The following is a 16098-nucleotide window of genomic DNA, read 5'->3' on the forward strand; positions in this document are numbered from 1 at the left end:
CTTTGGTTAAGCTAATGATACCCATTAGCTTAACCAAAGTAGAGATTGTTTCCTTCTGCGGGTCCAATCAGAAACCAGACCAACAGAAACGTAAAATCACATTCCAGAACACCATGACACTAACCCATGGCTTACAAAACTGAGATACAAAAAAAAATCAATAAACAAATAATTAAACATAAAAGAATATGTACAGATAAGTGATGTAACATTTGCAGGTACCTGGTACCGTATGATATCTACAAATAACCCAACTTGACAGCAACTACAGCACAATCCAATACAGGGTTTTTCCTCCATATTTATTTTGGTGGCGTCCATCACTGATGATTTCCAGGCCGCCACCATCATATCAGCAAAAATAACATAATCAAATCATTCCACGTCTTCATCACAGTTTTTTAACATGCAGTGGATGCCTGACTATGTCCGCACGCCAGAATGGAAGCACAGGAAGAAAATATTCTTCAATTTTCCTCGAAGAAATTTCCTCCTGTCCAGTGAGCTTTCAGTGTATTTGAACAGGTGCAGTGGTGGACGAGCCATCTGTCGGTCCAGGTCGACCCCACTGACAGACAAGTTGGTCTTAACCTACTGTTTAATACATACTGGTGCGTTTAACAGGTTTCCTTTTCAGTGCCTAATGAAATGTGTCCTGGAATACAGGTAGACTTTCCAGTCTTCCCAATCCAAAACCGACCAGTCATCATCAACCAGCTAATGGGCCATGCTGCGTCCTTTAGCATCTGTGATTGTGGTTCTACATTAAATGTTGTATGTTATAGGACTTTATGGTGTACCTCTGTTGTCTGCCCATATCATGCTATCATGAAACACACATATTGCATTTTTCGAAATTAGTATTTGTAAATGAATACAAAAGAAATGCAGGATGTACATCACACTTCCACAAATTGGAAGGTTGCTGGTTTGATTACACATCAACGTGTCCTTGAGCAAGATACTCATCACCATATTGCGGGTCAGCAGCCTGCATGGCAGCCATCAGAGTACGATGACTGTGTGTTTGAATGTGTCAGTGCTGTAAAGCGCTTCGAGCAGTCAGCAGACCTTTTGTGTCATTAACCTCTAATAGCTTGCTTAGTTTGGTAATCATGTTCATTCAAACTTACAAGTGGTTGTAAAAGATAAGTGGAAACAGTAACACACATGTTGGCACCAAGAAACAAAAAGAACCTGAAATTAAAGCTGAACTGGCCCTCACACCCCTGCGTGCGTTACGGTGCCTGGTTGGCGAACATCGACCAGTGAACTCTGGATCTGAACTTTTGTTTTACTAGTTATTTTCATTGAAGTGCACTGAGAAAAGAGAATCATTTTCTAACTTGTTTCATTCGGGGCATTTTTATGTATTTGACGAGTTGGGAAGGAGACTCAAAAATCAACTTTCTTTACAAACTGGACCTTTAACTCTGGAACAAAAATGTCAACCTCATGTTAGCGTTGAAGGAAAAGTGATGGACTCACCAAATCCATTTCAGTCAGATTTATCCTCTGAGAAAGTATTTAACTCTGGTCCAAAGTCAGAGACCAACACTGCCACAGTCAGAGCTGGATGGCAAGGTTAGATACTTGGGTCAGTCTTCACAACAAGTTATGTTATCTCACTGTCCAGGGCAGAGACTTGCCTGACTGAACTGTCAAGTCGTTATACTCCTTTTCCATCTTCAGCCTGACATTGCCTCAACTCTAACCTCCTCGCCATTGGGGAGGCGTTTTCGTTTTCTCTGACCCGTCCCATTCACCTCGATATATACGCTCATTTTAAGCTGACATTCTTGCGTAACCATCAGTGTGGGGGCAGCAAAAGTAACGTGTTAAAGTGTATATATATATTACTTAAACCAATAGAACTTGTTTCTTATAAGGTTTCCAGTTATATTATCACAGATTCTACATCCAATAATGTGTAACCACCTGAGGTTAAGTGTTAATAGATGTTTTTTCGCCCCTTTGATCTAGTTATAAGTGTCTCAAAATGATATAAATGGTTTAAAAGGCAGTGTCTATCTCGTCTTTTGTGGATGCAATTGTTGGTATTATTCCTCCTTCAATCAGACACTCGACAATGGTGTCTGGGTTGTCTTTTTCAGACCAAAAAATCGCTGTTCAGTGTTACACACCAGACAAACTATTCAACTCTGCAGTGGATGAATTTAAAGGTTTGGAGCCAGGCAAACTGTATGAACTGGATTTGCATCCTGATTACAGCTTATATCCATTTAAACTCTCGCAGAAATTAACCTCAATTGCTAGATTAGCAATATTACAATCAACCATTTCTAAGGAGGTCATACATCAGAGGTCACAGCCCACACAATATAATGACAGAAGACAGGAGGAAGGACATTTTCTTGGTGAACAAGACAGGATTATGATTACATTCAGGAAAGTCAAGGAGGACAAGAGGAAAGATGTAATTTAGGAGCGAGTGGGACGTCACCGTGATTTTCCAGGTTATGAGGGAAAAAAAGACTCTGCTGACTGCACAAACAGCTGCCCAGGAGTCAGACTCTTCACTGAAACTCTTATGTGTGAGCTTCGTTAGCAGACAGGGGTAGAACATTTGGCTTAAAGACATTCCGCTTCATCACATGGCTGTTGATGGACACGGCAGAGAGAGACATAAAAAGCAGTGAGAACAGAACGAAATGTACACGAACCATGCCGAGCACTATCTCAGACAATTAGCTAGTTCCTATAATGTGTCAGTTATTCTCTTTGAGTTCATTTCGCTACAAATGACATCCTAATTAATTGCAGGCGAGCTGATAACAATAATTTGTCTCTTTCAAGATTGGGATTGTTTGAAATGTCTCTGGACAAACGTTTGATGTCTTATCAAGATCTGAGCTTTATGGCTGAAAATAATCCATTGTGCGCTGATGAAAGAGCAGCTAAATCTGGGGACTAAATAAATGGTGAGAAAGTGGCACCAAAAAGAATGGGATCTTTAATTGAGGGTTTTTATACTAAAATCATTTTAATTGCGTTGGGGGTGAAATTATCATTACTTTAAGTTGAGCTTGGTGCTTCCTGACTCTTCTTTCAACAGTGCTGAGATGCATTTGGTCTCACCTTAAAGGACCTGGTTATTAAGTTTTGTTTGCAAACATCATATCTTCACTTTGGTGTAAAAAACCACATCGACCTTGTTCTCTTCTCCCACTGAGTCATATCCCCTTATCTCCTTCCTGTACTGGCTCTAATATGATCTTATCAGGAGAGAATAACTCCTTTTCTTTTCTCAGTAGTTCAATTTTATTTTATTTTTTCCATTAATGTTTTGTCGAACTTCGCCCTGGCATGATCACTCATGGGCCTCAGTGCCCTACAATAACGGGAAATATTATGACGTTAAATCCCCGATTATCACAGTAATGTCCTTGATTCAGAAATCTGCCTACCTGCTCTCCCACTCAGCTACTCAAATATATGTCCACCACAGATGAGCATTTAAGCATGAATTGTTTTTTTTCTTTTCAAAGGACTCACTCATCACATCATCGCTCATAAAATTAGAAGCCTTTCAAAGATTTCCGTGGCACAATAAGGCATTCTGATTTCGACAAACCTTCCAAGTCCTTCAATATATTTCATTGTATTTCTGCCAGCCACAGACAGGTGTGTGACCCTGTCAACAAAGACAGCGAGCCGAGTCGGTCTCAGAGGAGCTTCCACAGGATCTGCACCGCACACTTGGTTGCAGTGACTTTAAAGCCCTTGAGCTAAGGTAAACAGAGGAGGTGAATTGTGTACAGAATGTGGGAAAAATAAAGAATTAGAACTGGGACTTAAAGTACATCCTGCTCTGTAAAACTCCCATCTTAGCTGCTGTCAGTTTAAGTCTATTCATACCATCAACTTTATCAAGCTAACCTTTTAACTCATTAAAAGAATTAGTCAGCCATTGTAACAAGTACACAAATATAAGATAGCTAGCACTCACATTTCTTATTTTATCTGCAACCAGTTAGCTTAGCTAACACTCTGTATGAGACTCAACACCTCAGTGAGCACAACAGTCCAGAGTTTTGCCCTTTATTTTCCAACTTTGGGCCAATACAATGCATGAAGTTGTTTTGCAGGTCGGGCGTGTACGGGTTGTTGATTGACACATATTTTAACAAGTTGGGCAGGAAAGGTTGGCTCCCATAACGGGCTGTGTGGGTGAAGGTATGAGAACATCCTGATCCAGCATCACCAGTACATAGTGAAGATTTCAGAAAGTTGTTGAGCAGAAGGGCTCTCTTGGATTGCCCTAAAGCATGACAAAGCGCCCCCTACAGGAGTCCAGTGTGCAAGAGAACGTGATGAAGTGCCGTTACGGTGGGGCAAACAGGATGCCATGCCACAGGCCGCTCTGTATGCTGGAAACAGTCTGGGAACTGTTTCACCACAAAGGCTTCACAACTTCCTGTGCTGGTGCCCTTTCTTTCTGTTTTACCTGAATCCACCTCAAAGCAAAACACAACATTTTAATTACTCAGCTTTAAAAGGTGCTGGTTAGTCTTTATTTAATTTGTTTTAATCTTTAGCTCGGCTGCAAGTGAAGCTTCATATCTCAGAGATATATCAGTGATACCAATTTTCATCTGCAAGAAAGCTAATAAGCATATTCATTATTGATCTCTGAAAACTGAAAGCAGCTGCTCTTTTATGGCCTCTGATAGTGGTAGTGATCAATATTTCAGCCTCAGTATCATCAGTTACTTCTGGATGTTACCAGTGTTTTAATGACATGGTGGCTTTGGGGAGCTCCATTTTCAGGGTTGGAAGGGTACTGTAAGGCTGCACATGCATGCATGAATGCCCCCGCCTAAGTGCAAAAGTATACAATCAATATATTGTAACTGATAGAGAGAATATTTAGTATGGGACGTCTCAGGAACAGAAAAATTACACACTGTTGCAATGTTTTTTTTTTTTTAATAAATTGCTACATCAGGAATAGACAGTATTGTGTTTATTAGACACAGCTGATCATAAAGTGTTGCGTGCAGATAAACATGCAGAGTGACGAGTTCCAGATTTATACAGAAAAAAACCGAGGCACCAAAAAAGATGATAATTCACATCATCCTTCAAATTTCTCAAATGAAGCTTCTAGTAGGTTTTTGTCTCTTTCAGGTGAGCTGAGCTCATATTTGAACCCTGCTGCCTAAATGCTTTTGACATAGATCGCATATCTGCAGATGAAGCTCGTTTGATGGAAGAAAAGTGGATAGTGAAAATAGTTTTAAATATTCAGGTGTTTTTTTCTCGGTTTGAGAACACATTAGTCACCGAATCCCCAAGCCCTCATTCATTACTAAATCATCATCATCATCGTTATTTTTAAATGTAACTCATTATGAAGACTATATATAGACCTGATGTGAACGCAAAGACTTGACATTTGACTTGGAGTAGTGAGGATCGCTGCTGTCTGCAGTACAGCATGAACAGAACTTTCCAACACGCACACATGTGTTGGCATTTCTAGGCAACATAAATGTCAAATGTTTTTTTTTTTTTCCTGTGTTGTGCTCATAATGAGGGCAGAAATTAAATGTCTAACATGTAAGTAAAATCATTCCGAGTGTGCTGTTTCTCCCACAGAATCCTGTAGAAAAGTTTGTGCGATTAAATTCTACAAATCCTGGCACTTTACATCTGAGCCCACCGATAAATGACACACGAGTGATAAGAATAAATGAAACACTGATGATTCCCTGGTATCGTTACTGCTCACGTCACAGAACAACAAATGGTTTTCAGAGCCGAGTGCTGGCTTCATCAGCGCTCACAGCAGCAGGTTTATGAATTAAGCATGGCAGGGTTAGCCGCCCTCATTTCCCTGACTACAGTTCCTACTGGTAGCGGCGGCCCTCGCTGGGTGGCCGGGTTGGGAGAGTGTGTGAGTGTGTGCGTTTGGCGAAGGAGCCATTCATCTCAGTGACACCTGTCAGAACCCGGCTGACCTACACCCATACAAAGGTTTTTAATGAGCGAATCCATAATGTGGTCAACCTCGGCCAAGGACTGCTGAATACCCTTTCTGATTGGATGACCCCTCGGATCTTTTGTCATGTGACCTGCGGCCCGCGGCAGTTATCATCAGGTTGTAGCCGTGGTCATAGGAGCGTGCACTGTCAGACGCGCTGCAAAAGAAGAATTCCGTCTTTATTGCCGCAGCTGGATGTTGAGATTAGGAGGACATGTATTTGTGTTGCTTTTAAAGCAGCATTTACTGCACAGCTTGACATTCTTCCTATAAAATACAGCGAACACACACTGTAATGTCAGACTTTGATGCCACGCTGCGTTAAGCCAGGCTGCAATAAAAAATGTCTATGTCTGGCTATATAAAATCAGGAGCCAGTGACTGCAAAGTCCCAGTGTTACGGGGCCGGCGGCGAGTCACCTTACTTTGTGTTTTGTCACAAATATTCCCACTTGTCCCTCTTTTTTATTTCTTGCTCCTATCATGATGAAATCTTTGAGAGGTGTGGAAATTCAGTCAACTAGTTCAGCCCAGCCAGAGAGGTTATAGGGACGGAGAGACACGCTGCCACTTCTGCCTTGAATCATTTCAGAGCGATAATTTTCTCCTCTCTCTGCGAGCAGGTTGCCTATAACCACTCTGTCAGCTTGGTGAAAAATCCTCGGCGGGGTATTGCCAGCTATAAAGTGTGCATTAAACAGATCTATCACGGAGCCAGATGATTGGCCGGGACTGACACCAGTGTCCAATAATACAGTCTGCTTTCTCCAATTTCAAATGACAGACAGGAAGACGGGGACAATAAACACGCACGCTCTCTCTGTCTCTCTGCGACCAAGGCTTTCTCTTGTTACGGCCTAATCATCAGATCCATCTCTTTCATATTGAACACCGAGGGTTTTCAATTTACCCAAGCTATGATTACGTTTCCTACTCCTATTGCAACGAGAAGAAGAAAAAAAAAAAATCATAAGTGCTGATGGCCTGTTTTGTTCTTTTATTGTACCGCTGCACTCTCTCTAACCTCACCACCGGGACTGATTTGCGTATGAATGTGTTTTCTGTTTCCCCCGTTTTAATTTTACAGGAAGAAAAACCTTGGGCCCTCTGAAAAGGGCCCGTGGAACATTTATTGGTGTGCTCCTTTAACAAAATCGTGCATTTGCGCTGGGGAGGACAAAAGAAAGGGCTCTTCCTTTCAGGTGAAAGGAGACAGGCTGTTAGAGACAGCTTGCTTGGAGAGCTGTGGGATTATTCCACTGTTTCATGTTGAACGTTATCATGGGCAGGCAGACTGATGTGGGCTAAAACCAGCAATGCATCACAACACCTAACCAAGGTCAAGCACTTTCTCTGTCTCTCTCTGCCTGTCTCCTCCGGTCGAAGGGAGATTTGTTCAGGAAAAAGTGAGATGAAATGTCAAGAGCGGAGTGATTGCCTGGGAAAGGGAGATCCTAATTAACTCTCTCTGGTGGAGATCTCCCTCTACCTCTCTCATACCCCCTGTGCCCGTATGAATCTTTCATCTCATCCTCCTCGCCTCGCCTCCGAGGACACGGCTCCACTCACAAAGCCAACCAAAGGACAGACGGATACAACGAATGCAAAGGTCAAAAAATAAACAGTTCCGCTATGAATGACGGACTGTCTCCTGGGGTTGGAGACAGACAGCGAGCCAATCCCTGCAGGACTAAATCTGAAGCACAGGCAAGTGCACAGGAGAAGAAGTGACATCAACTGGTGGTTTGTCATTGAAAAACAGGATGGTCAATATCCACAGTCAATCCCGCGGATATGATGCGCTTTGTTTGGCTCCTTATTTGCTGCATAATTAATACTTCACTTTGGAGAAGGAGCACAGCTGGGATTGATTTGTGCTGAAGTGAATTGCTTGTTAAGGTCTTTGAAATGCGTGTTTTTTGCTTGTTTTTCTCCTTTTCATGTATTTTAAAGAGAACTTTGGGTTTTCTCAGTGACTGAACAGAGAGTTTGTGTGAAAACAGTATGGCTGGGCTTCTTTTTGAGGTTCAAAGCTAGTTTTAAGATTCCTACCGTTAAAGCAGCTCTGTGGAATTCCCGTGTTGCGATAGAAGTCGTGTGTTAGTTTATGTCAGCAGACTCCATTTCTAAACTAACTTCATCTTCTGTTTGTCTCTGTCAGTGGAGTGGAGAGAGGCACTGAGACGAGTCACTGAAACATCTGCATCCTTTGGACAATTGTATGGGCAACCGACAAAAACGGGAAGGTCTCATTTTTCACGTCACTTTACAATCCGCTCGCATATGGCCGGTAAAAAAGTGATCAGTCATGTCAAGTGCTACAAACTTTTACATAGAGCCCCTTTCAAACTCTGTTTTTCGATTGCAAATGATGGTGCATCCTTACCACTGAAACTCGTCACCTTAAAAACTTTCAGTCAGGACCTCCAGGATTCAGAGCTGTGAATCAGTCTATAAAGTCTCTAAAGCTAACCTCAACGTTAGCTAAAGCAGCTAAGGTGCTGTCAGTTGGACATTGAACATGATTAGATGTGACTTGAAGTTGAATTTTATGCAGTCATGAAACAACAAAACAGTTTGTCTTGTACCACTTGCCACAGTGTAGCACTTATCAACTCGAATGGCACTAGAGCCCTTTTAAAAATAATATTACATATTAAACTTGATAGCTCTGTGTCACGCTACATTTTAAACCACTTGTGCCTTAACCAAGATTTAAGCTCGCCAGATCATGGACCTGCATCAAATTGTACTCACTCATAGATCCCAGCCACCTGATTATCTGAGTGTCCATGTATTAAAATCCCTGAGAAAATATCAAAAAAGCGGAAGAATGCTGAAAACCCGAAAATGAGTGAAAACATAACCGCCTTAATGGAGATAAAAACTATGATTCCAGACAATGCTGAATCTACCTGAATATTATACACGTGTTAAGTCTGCCACTTGTGGAACGTAATTGCTCAGTTTTGTAGAAATTGTTTTCTCACCTCTGGTAATAATCATACCCCGAGGGACATCAAACAGTGACTTGCAGTAGTGATCTAAAAATGCAATTTGATATCTACTCAAAAAATCCAAATGAAAACATCAGCATGGGAAAAAAAACGGATCAGACATCTGGCTCCAGCAGGAAAGTCCCGCCTAGGATACTCAGGAAGTTAACTACCGGTGCAAAATACTAGCGACGGACCTTCAGGCCAAAAAGGAAAAAAAAACAGTTACTGACCTTCAGATATCAGTGAAAGCCTTACATCAGACTGAGCTGTCAGGTGTGTTTTCTTCGATTCTGGAAAACGATGAGAACCGGGAGGTTTCGGATCCGTCAGAAGCCCACTGAGGAGGTGTCTCTGGGGACGGATCACAAGCAGCCCCCTGCAGAGTTCAGAGATCAAAGTCAACCAATTAGAACAGAGCTTACACCTCTCTGCATTCATGCTCTACACTGAATGACTGTGAATCCACCACTCCTGCGAGCTGGTGTATTTCTATTACCTTTTCATGAGAGTCTCACACCTCTCTCAATGTAGGTACAAATGCTATAGCTATATCTGTCCATTAACTTGGCAAACAGAGAGATCTGGACGCTCATTTAGATGTGAAAGCCAAATCGTCTGATAGTGGAAATAAACATTTGTCTAAATAATCGCGTGGGTTTAAATCATTGACCTGCATTATTGTGGGCGTAGACGCTAATCTTTTATTCATCTTCTCCTGTTTAACATTCTATTCATCTTGTGAATTTGTTTACTTTAATTCGTTTAGCATCATGCTAATCCCGGCCACATACATAAACAGATCTTTACATCTGCTCAAGGCAGGCTTTTGACGAAACCAATCATGTGTTAAATTGATGGAGCCCTTCATTGCTCAGTATATTGAGGTGCGCTGTATTGGTAAAGGTCAAGTGCTTCACTGAAATGTACTGAGGTGCCAAGAAGTTATCCATCAAACGTGACATGGATGTGGCATGCATGGTTAATGAAGGCAGGCCAGCCATCACATGTATCATTTGGACTCTGTGATGATGGATGGGAGCTGCCCAGCTTCCTGTAAAACGCATGTCTATTATTATAATAAGTACAGAGGAGATTATTACAAAATGGACGATGGATCGGAGGAACAGATCTTGATTTATATACGGGATTAAATTTAGCTTCCTTCATAAAATATGGGAGGGTTTGCTGTATTGATCTGCACCTGTTTTCATGGATTGGTAATAAACTGATAAAGTTTCATTTTTCTAAAAACATGCAGAGCTGAGTCATGATGAATGAGCCAATTTTTCCTTATGCATATTGCTTGATGCGCATTAAGACAAAATAAACAGTAAAAAGCCAGTAAATGATTGCCCAGCTTCTCGTCTGACGCAGGACATGATTGAATGAGATGCCATCTGGAGAGAGGAGAGTCTTCCACTGATCTTTATCAAGAAGGATATTGAAATGGGAATGGGTTCGGTGTTTTTTGATTTTCTGACTGAGCCACGTTGTACCCCTCATGGTCAAATTGCATTTCCTGCAAGTGTGCATACGATATTGAAAAACTTGCTTTTCAATTTGCGTCAATGTCTATTTTTGAGTCAGGCAAAGAATGTACATTTAAAGTCACATTTACATTTTCGAAGACATCTAAGCTCAGCGTGCTCATGAAAACCTTAGAGACAGGATAATGTGGGGTTTATTGTGGGCTGTGTATGCGAACAGTATGAAGTTTCCATGATGTCAAAATTGCTCATTATATGTAGTGTATATATACACACGTGTGTGTGTGTGTGTATCTTGTTACACATATCCTCTATCCTCTGTAACTTCCTGGAAAATGATTAACAACGACGTTGATGACTCATGCTGCACTTGGGGGTGTGTATGAATCGTTGGTCCAATACACACTTTCCATAAAGGATGCTGCGATGATGTATAACAAGGCGAACACCACCAGAGTAGAGTGCTGTGTCTCGGGGCCAGACCTCATGGATACTGTTCTAAAGCATGACTTTATGACTTTGTACAATGATTTGGATGAAACTGTGTCATGTTGCATGGAGAAAATATTTTCTAGTTTTCCCTCTGCTAACAAATGTAGCACTCTGGATGGTGAATCTGCAATAAAGTTTGAATTAATGGAGTTTCCTGGTTGACAGTCACCGGTAGCATCGTGGCTAAAGTAAGCTCTTGCTGCTGCTAAATGTAATGTTAGCTGCCATTACCTGGTTAGCTTGTTAAGCGGTCCTATTTGCTGACTCAGTCCCATGACGCCAAACGTGGCGAGAAAACGACTTCATTACTGTATGTGTCACAACTTCAGCCAGGCTTTAGTTTTTCATTTGTGTGTTTCCTGTTTTGCCACACTAACTCTCATGTCATTTCAGAATCTGCCACTCCCTCCAGCTCAGCGTTACCTGCTGGTTTGATTCACCTGGCCTGCCCCACCCCCATACTCACCTGCTCCTCATCAGCTAATCAGCCCTCAGTATTTGTACAGATTCTTTCCCTCAGTTTTTTGCCAGATTGTCTAGTGTGTTCACCTAGCGCTCCAGCTTTCTGTCATTCTGACTCTGATCCTGCCTGTTCGTGAGCTGACCTGCCTTTTTGGACTTTGTACTTTCTTTTTTGTCTGCTCCTTTTGGATTTGTTTGCTACGCTGACTGGTCACCTGGTTTGACCTTTGCTTCGTATTAAACCCTGTTTCTGCACCTGAACTGTTTTCTGTGTTGTCCTATTGGGTTCTTGCTTACCATTTTGTGAAACCTGACAGTATGTCTTGTCATCAAACTGGCCCTTCATTTTCTTGGAGTCTGAGGTAACCTCTCTGTTTAGGGGATGGGCAGGGTGTAACCTACCTTCAGTGCTATTTGTTGCAGTCTGTTTTTACAGGAAACACATAACTATGCTGAATGACTAAACCATCATACACAACTTGGAGTGGAGAACTGTCTTTTGTCCCTTGTAACAGTCGTATTCTTTGGACTCAGGGGGCTGCCAACATTACAATGTTTATCGTTTTTTCAGTTCAACATAAGCAATGCTATAACAGAAGCAATGTGCAGCAAGAGGAAAAAGAAACAAAACACAACGTGGGCCATTGTTGGGGGCTCTAACCACTGTATGTGCTTTTAGATTAGAGCTTAATATCTTTAAAGAAATAAACCCTTAAACCTTTTTTTATCTGCTAACACTGCTTTTATGCTCCACAAAACATGCTGCTTTAATGCCAAAGAAAAAAGGATCGATCCAGGCCAATCCTTACTGTTGTTCGCCTTTAATTTGGGGGTTCCCATTTCTCTCTGTCAGTATTCATTTGTCGTAGTGAAATACCATCTCCAGTCAGGACTAACTGCAAATGCATTTATTTGGCACTGTTTCTTACACTTCATCATGTTGGTGGAATGTCATTTAAATGAACTCAGCTGTGTTACATTGGGTCTGTTGGTGGCCTTTAGAGAGCTGGACCAGTAAGAATGTCATCAATTTGTCCTTAAAGGGCCCAAATTCATAGGGACTCCCATAGGCCTATTACTTAAAAGCCATCTGCTCCTACAGTGCAGAAGAAGAAGAAGCTTTGGGTCATTCAGAGAGAGTTCCTTTCAAGCCTGTTCCAGATGTGACTCCTTTAAATTGACATTTTACCCCCCAAATCTAAAATAAACAGTTTTCTACTTACTTGTGCAACTATTTATAGATCTAAATTTCTAGAACTGGTGTGGGGCGTCTCGTTTTGGAGGTATCAGCCTTGAACATGTTACAGTCTACACGCTACAGTCTATACTTCAGATTATTTCTGTGTTGTGGTGTAGATTACAGTTATTTAGCCTACACAATTCAAGTAACGTTTCAGGAAAGTGACTCTTTTATGCATTCATATTAAGCTCTATAATGTTGCCTCCGGATTGCAATGAATTGTGAAGTAATGAAAACGGTGAAGTCCGCTGAAGTCTGCAGCTCAGGTGTAACCCCAGAAGTCTGCAGAAATTCAAAGTACGGACCTTTGGATGCAGCCTAACTAGGTAGGATGAAGGAGGAAAGTTAAATGACAAACATCGCTAATGGGATGGAACAAAAGGGATGAAATGAAGAGGAAAGAAGGGACAACATGATATCAAAGCAGGGGGGCGCCTTAGCTTTAGCTTTCATTTTTTAATTAGTATCTCAATCTTTTGGTTGTTACTGCAGTGCCACCATCACCTTAGGGTCGCCCCTTATGTCATTGCCGCTGATTAATTGTGTCACATTAATTACGATAGAATATTTTGATGGATTATTTTCAATCTGTGTTGGATTTTAAGTTATTTGAAATCATAGTGATTATATTTGTAACTATATAACGGTACATACCAGGGGCCTGTGCCACAGAGCTATTATAAATGAGTCATCAAATACATTTCAGTACTTTGAGCTTTTTAATATCTTCAGTATGTGTCTGGGTGAAAATGTTCTTAACATTTTGTTCGTGCAAGTTTCTGGAGATAAAAGCATACCCAGCTGAGAAAGAACCAGAATAAAGGAAATTCCATCTGCTAAAAATGTTCTCAGCAGGAACCTCCAGAACCTCGTCAGATTTTAATTCGTGCTACACCAATGCATTGTGCTATTTGAAAAAAAGTTGTCAGAAAGTACGTAGAATGGTGGAAGAAGAGATTCAATTTTTTCGTTACACAGGATCCTTGATGTGAAAGCTCAGTGCTGCTGAAAGATTCTTAGAAATGGGTCATGACTGCAGTCATGAACATGTCTTAACGTAAACTCTTTCAACACTTTGTCTGTCTGAACTTCTACAGAAGCATGTGGCTGAAATAACAGAACATGTTACAACAAAAGGTGAAATGCTTTCTCCAGAGTGTTAAATGGAATTGAAATGCAGACTGTGCCAGTCTTGCCAGAGCCGTGCTGTTCCCATCCCTGTTGTACTTCCTGCCCTCATCAGGGAGTACTGTTAAGAATCTGCAACTATGTCTCTTCTCATCTTCCTTCCCCTTTTTAATCTCGACCTGAGTGTTTGGTTTTGCAGTGAGTGAAGTGTGTCTTCTAAGCCTCGGTGAAGGAGAGACAAGGTTCTTTGGGTCCCTGCAGATCAGAGATGTTTCTAATGAGACACCTTAACAAACTACACCTGTGTTTGAAGCTCCAGAGGCAGTGAGATCCTGACGTCTGCATGATTCAGCGATGCGGATGAGGAGCTTCTAGTGAAAGTTTGTGCATTTATTACAATTATTTGGCAAATGGACATTTTAAAATGAACGACACTGAGCATGAATGCAGAAGAATCGTCTTTAAATGTTCGTTGAAGTCATCACATATGGTTTTGAGCTGTTCAATCGTGAGTACTGGATTAAGCTCAGAGACAGACTGAAGCATCTCCTTGCTGGATGTCTGTCCTACCCTTTTCTTTACGAGAGGACGTATTACATTAATGAGGCCTGTGTACCCGCCATGCTTCAGGCCAACATTGACTTTTTACCTGACCGACTTCCTCTGGAAAGCTGTCAGGCCAGACAAGACTTTATGATGTCATGTCAGTGTTAGCATCGTACTGCTGAAGGACTTGATCTGGTTTCTATAAGTGAAGGCAAATTAGCATCAAGGACGACAAAGTAAACACTGCAGGGCTTACTGCAATGACAGCAGTCGAGACGTTTGTTCCATGTTGCGCAGTTTTATCTGAATATCAAAGAACAAGGAAAGAAAGATTCAGGCTCCTGCTTGACGTCGTTGAGGTAGTGGGAATAGTGGCTCTGAAATAAAATGGTTCACTAAGTGATGTCACTTAAGTGGTTAAATTGCATTGTGGGTAATGTAGGAACCAGATTTTGATGGACTTTACTCCATATTAACATGTTTAAACTGTCCATAATGAGCACAACTCATTGTTATAGGAGTGCAACGCTAGACCAGTGGACTGCTTTTTAAAAACTAAATCCTACTGTACATTACCCACAATGCAACCTACCTCTCTGAAAGACATCACTAGACGCAAATGATCAGGTAACATGCAGCTTCCTCTGGAGTCACAAAGGGCTATATATTACTTTCTTCACAGATGCAGTAGAACTCCCAAATACTGTAAACACACTGTAAAATGTATTCTTAAAGTCCGTGTAAAGCAGCAATAAATTTGTGTTATGAGTTTGTCACACCGCAGAAACATGTGTCATTGACCACTGAGCCAAATTTGAAAGATTAAAAAAATTGCTAAGTATATAAAATTAGGTCTCAAAATCATGGAAAAACAAGCACTTCTCTCTGCTGTGAAACGCTGGGGGCGTGTCAGTTAGAGGCGCTGGAACCACGCCCACATGCAGGAGGGGAGCCTCCTCCGTGTACTGTACAAGGACGTAACCGGCTAGCCCGACCTGTTTGAGCCATCAGAGCCAGAAACTGACTCTGAGTCAGACAGTAGCCCTTTTTAGATAGAAAAGGCGGCACATTTGTTCCAAGGTAAGGACGGCAATGTGCCAGCCTGTCTTTCTAAAACGGAGGTGTAATATTCCTCCTTTTCCAAAAGCCACCACCGGGGTAGGTGTAAACATGTGATGTGACGTGTAGCTCAAAGTTGGGCTGTGAACGGTGACAACACATTTGCCTTCAAAATAAGAGCTTTACATTGCACCCCATTGGAGTTTAGAACTGGGTTCTTAGCGGGGGAGCTTTTAATTTGAAAGTAGCGACCGTCCTTAGCTTGCCGACACAACAACAAGCTAACACAACCAAACAGCCACAGAGGCCGAGGAGAAGCTAGCATCTCCTGGATATCAGCGGCTGTCCAGTTGCTCATCTTGATGTCCGCGGATGAAGTGATGGACTGACTGCTGTGATCAGCTGTTTCACCCGTTGTCGGCGGGACGGGAGGACACAAGCCGGTGGCGGGCACGTAGGCCGCGATGGTGGCACCTGCTGTCAGCGGGCAGAGAGGGTCGGTGGTGGGCACATAATGCAGGTAGCCGTGATGGTGGCACCCGCTGTCGGTGCTGTCGCCGGGACGGGAGGATGCAAGCCGGGGATGGGGAGGGTCGGTACGGCCCCACTGACCAGCGTCAACGGACTCTTCAGATATCCAGAGGTTACCCGGTGATAGTTGTTGTAACTATCGGAGGT

This window comes from Sparus aurata, chromosome 4 (assembly GCF_900880675.1).
Source record: "Sparus aurata chromosome 4, fSpaAur1.1, whole genome shotgun sequence".
In the NCBI taxonomy this organism is placed as follows: Eukaryota; Metazoa; Chordata; class Actinopteri; order Spariformes; family Sparidae; genus Sparus; species Sparus aurata.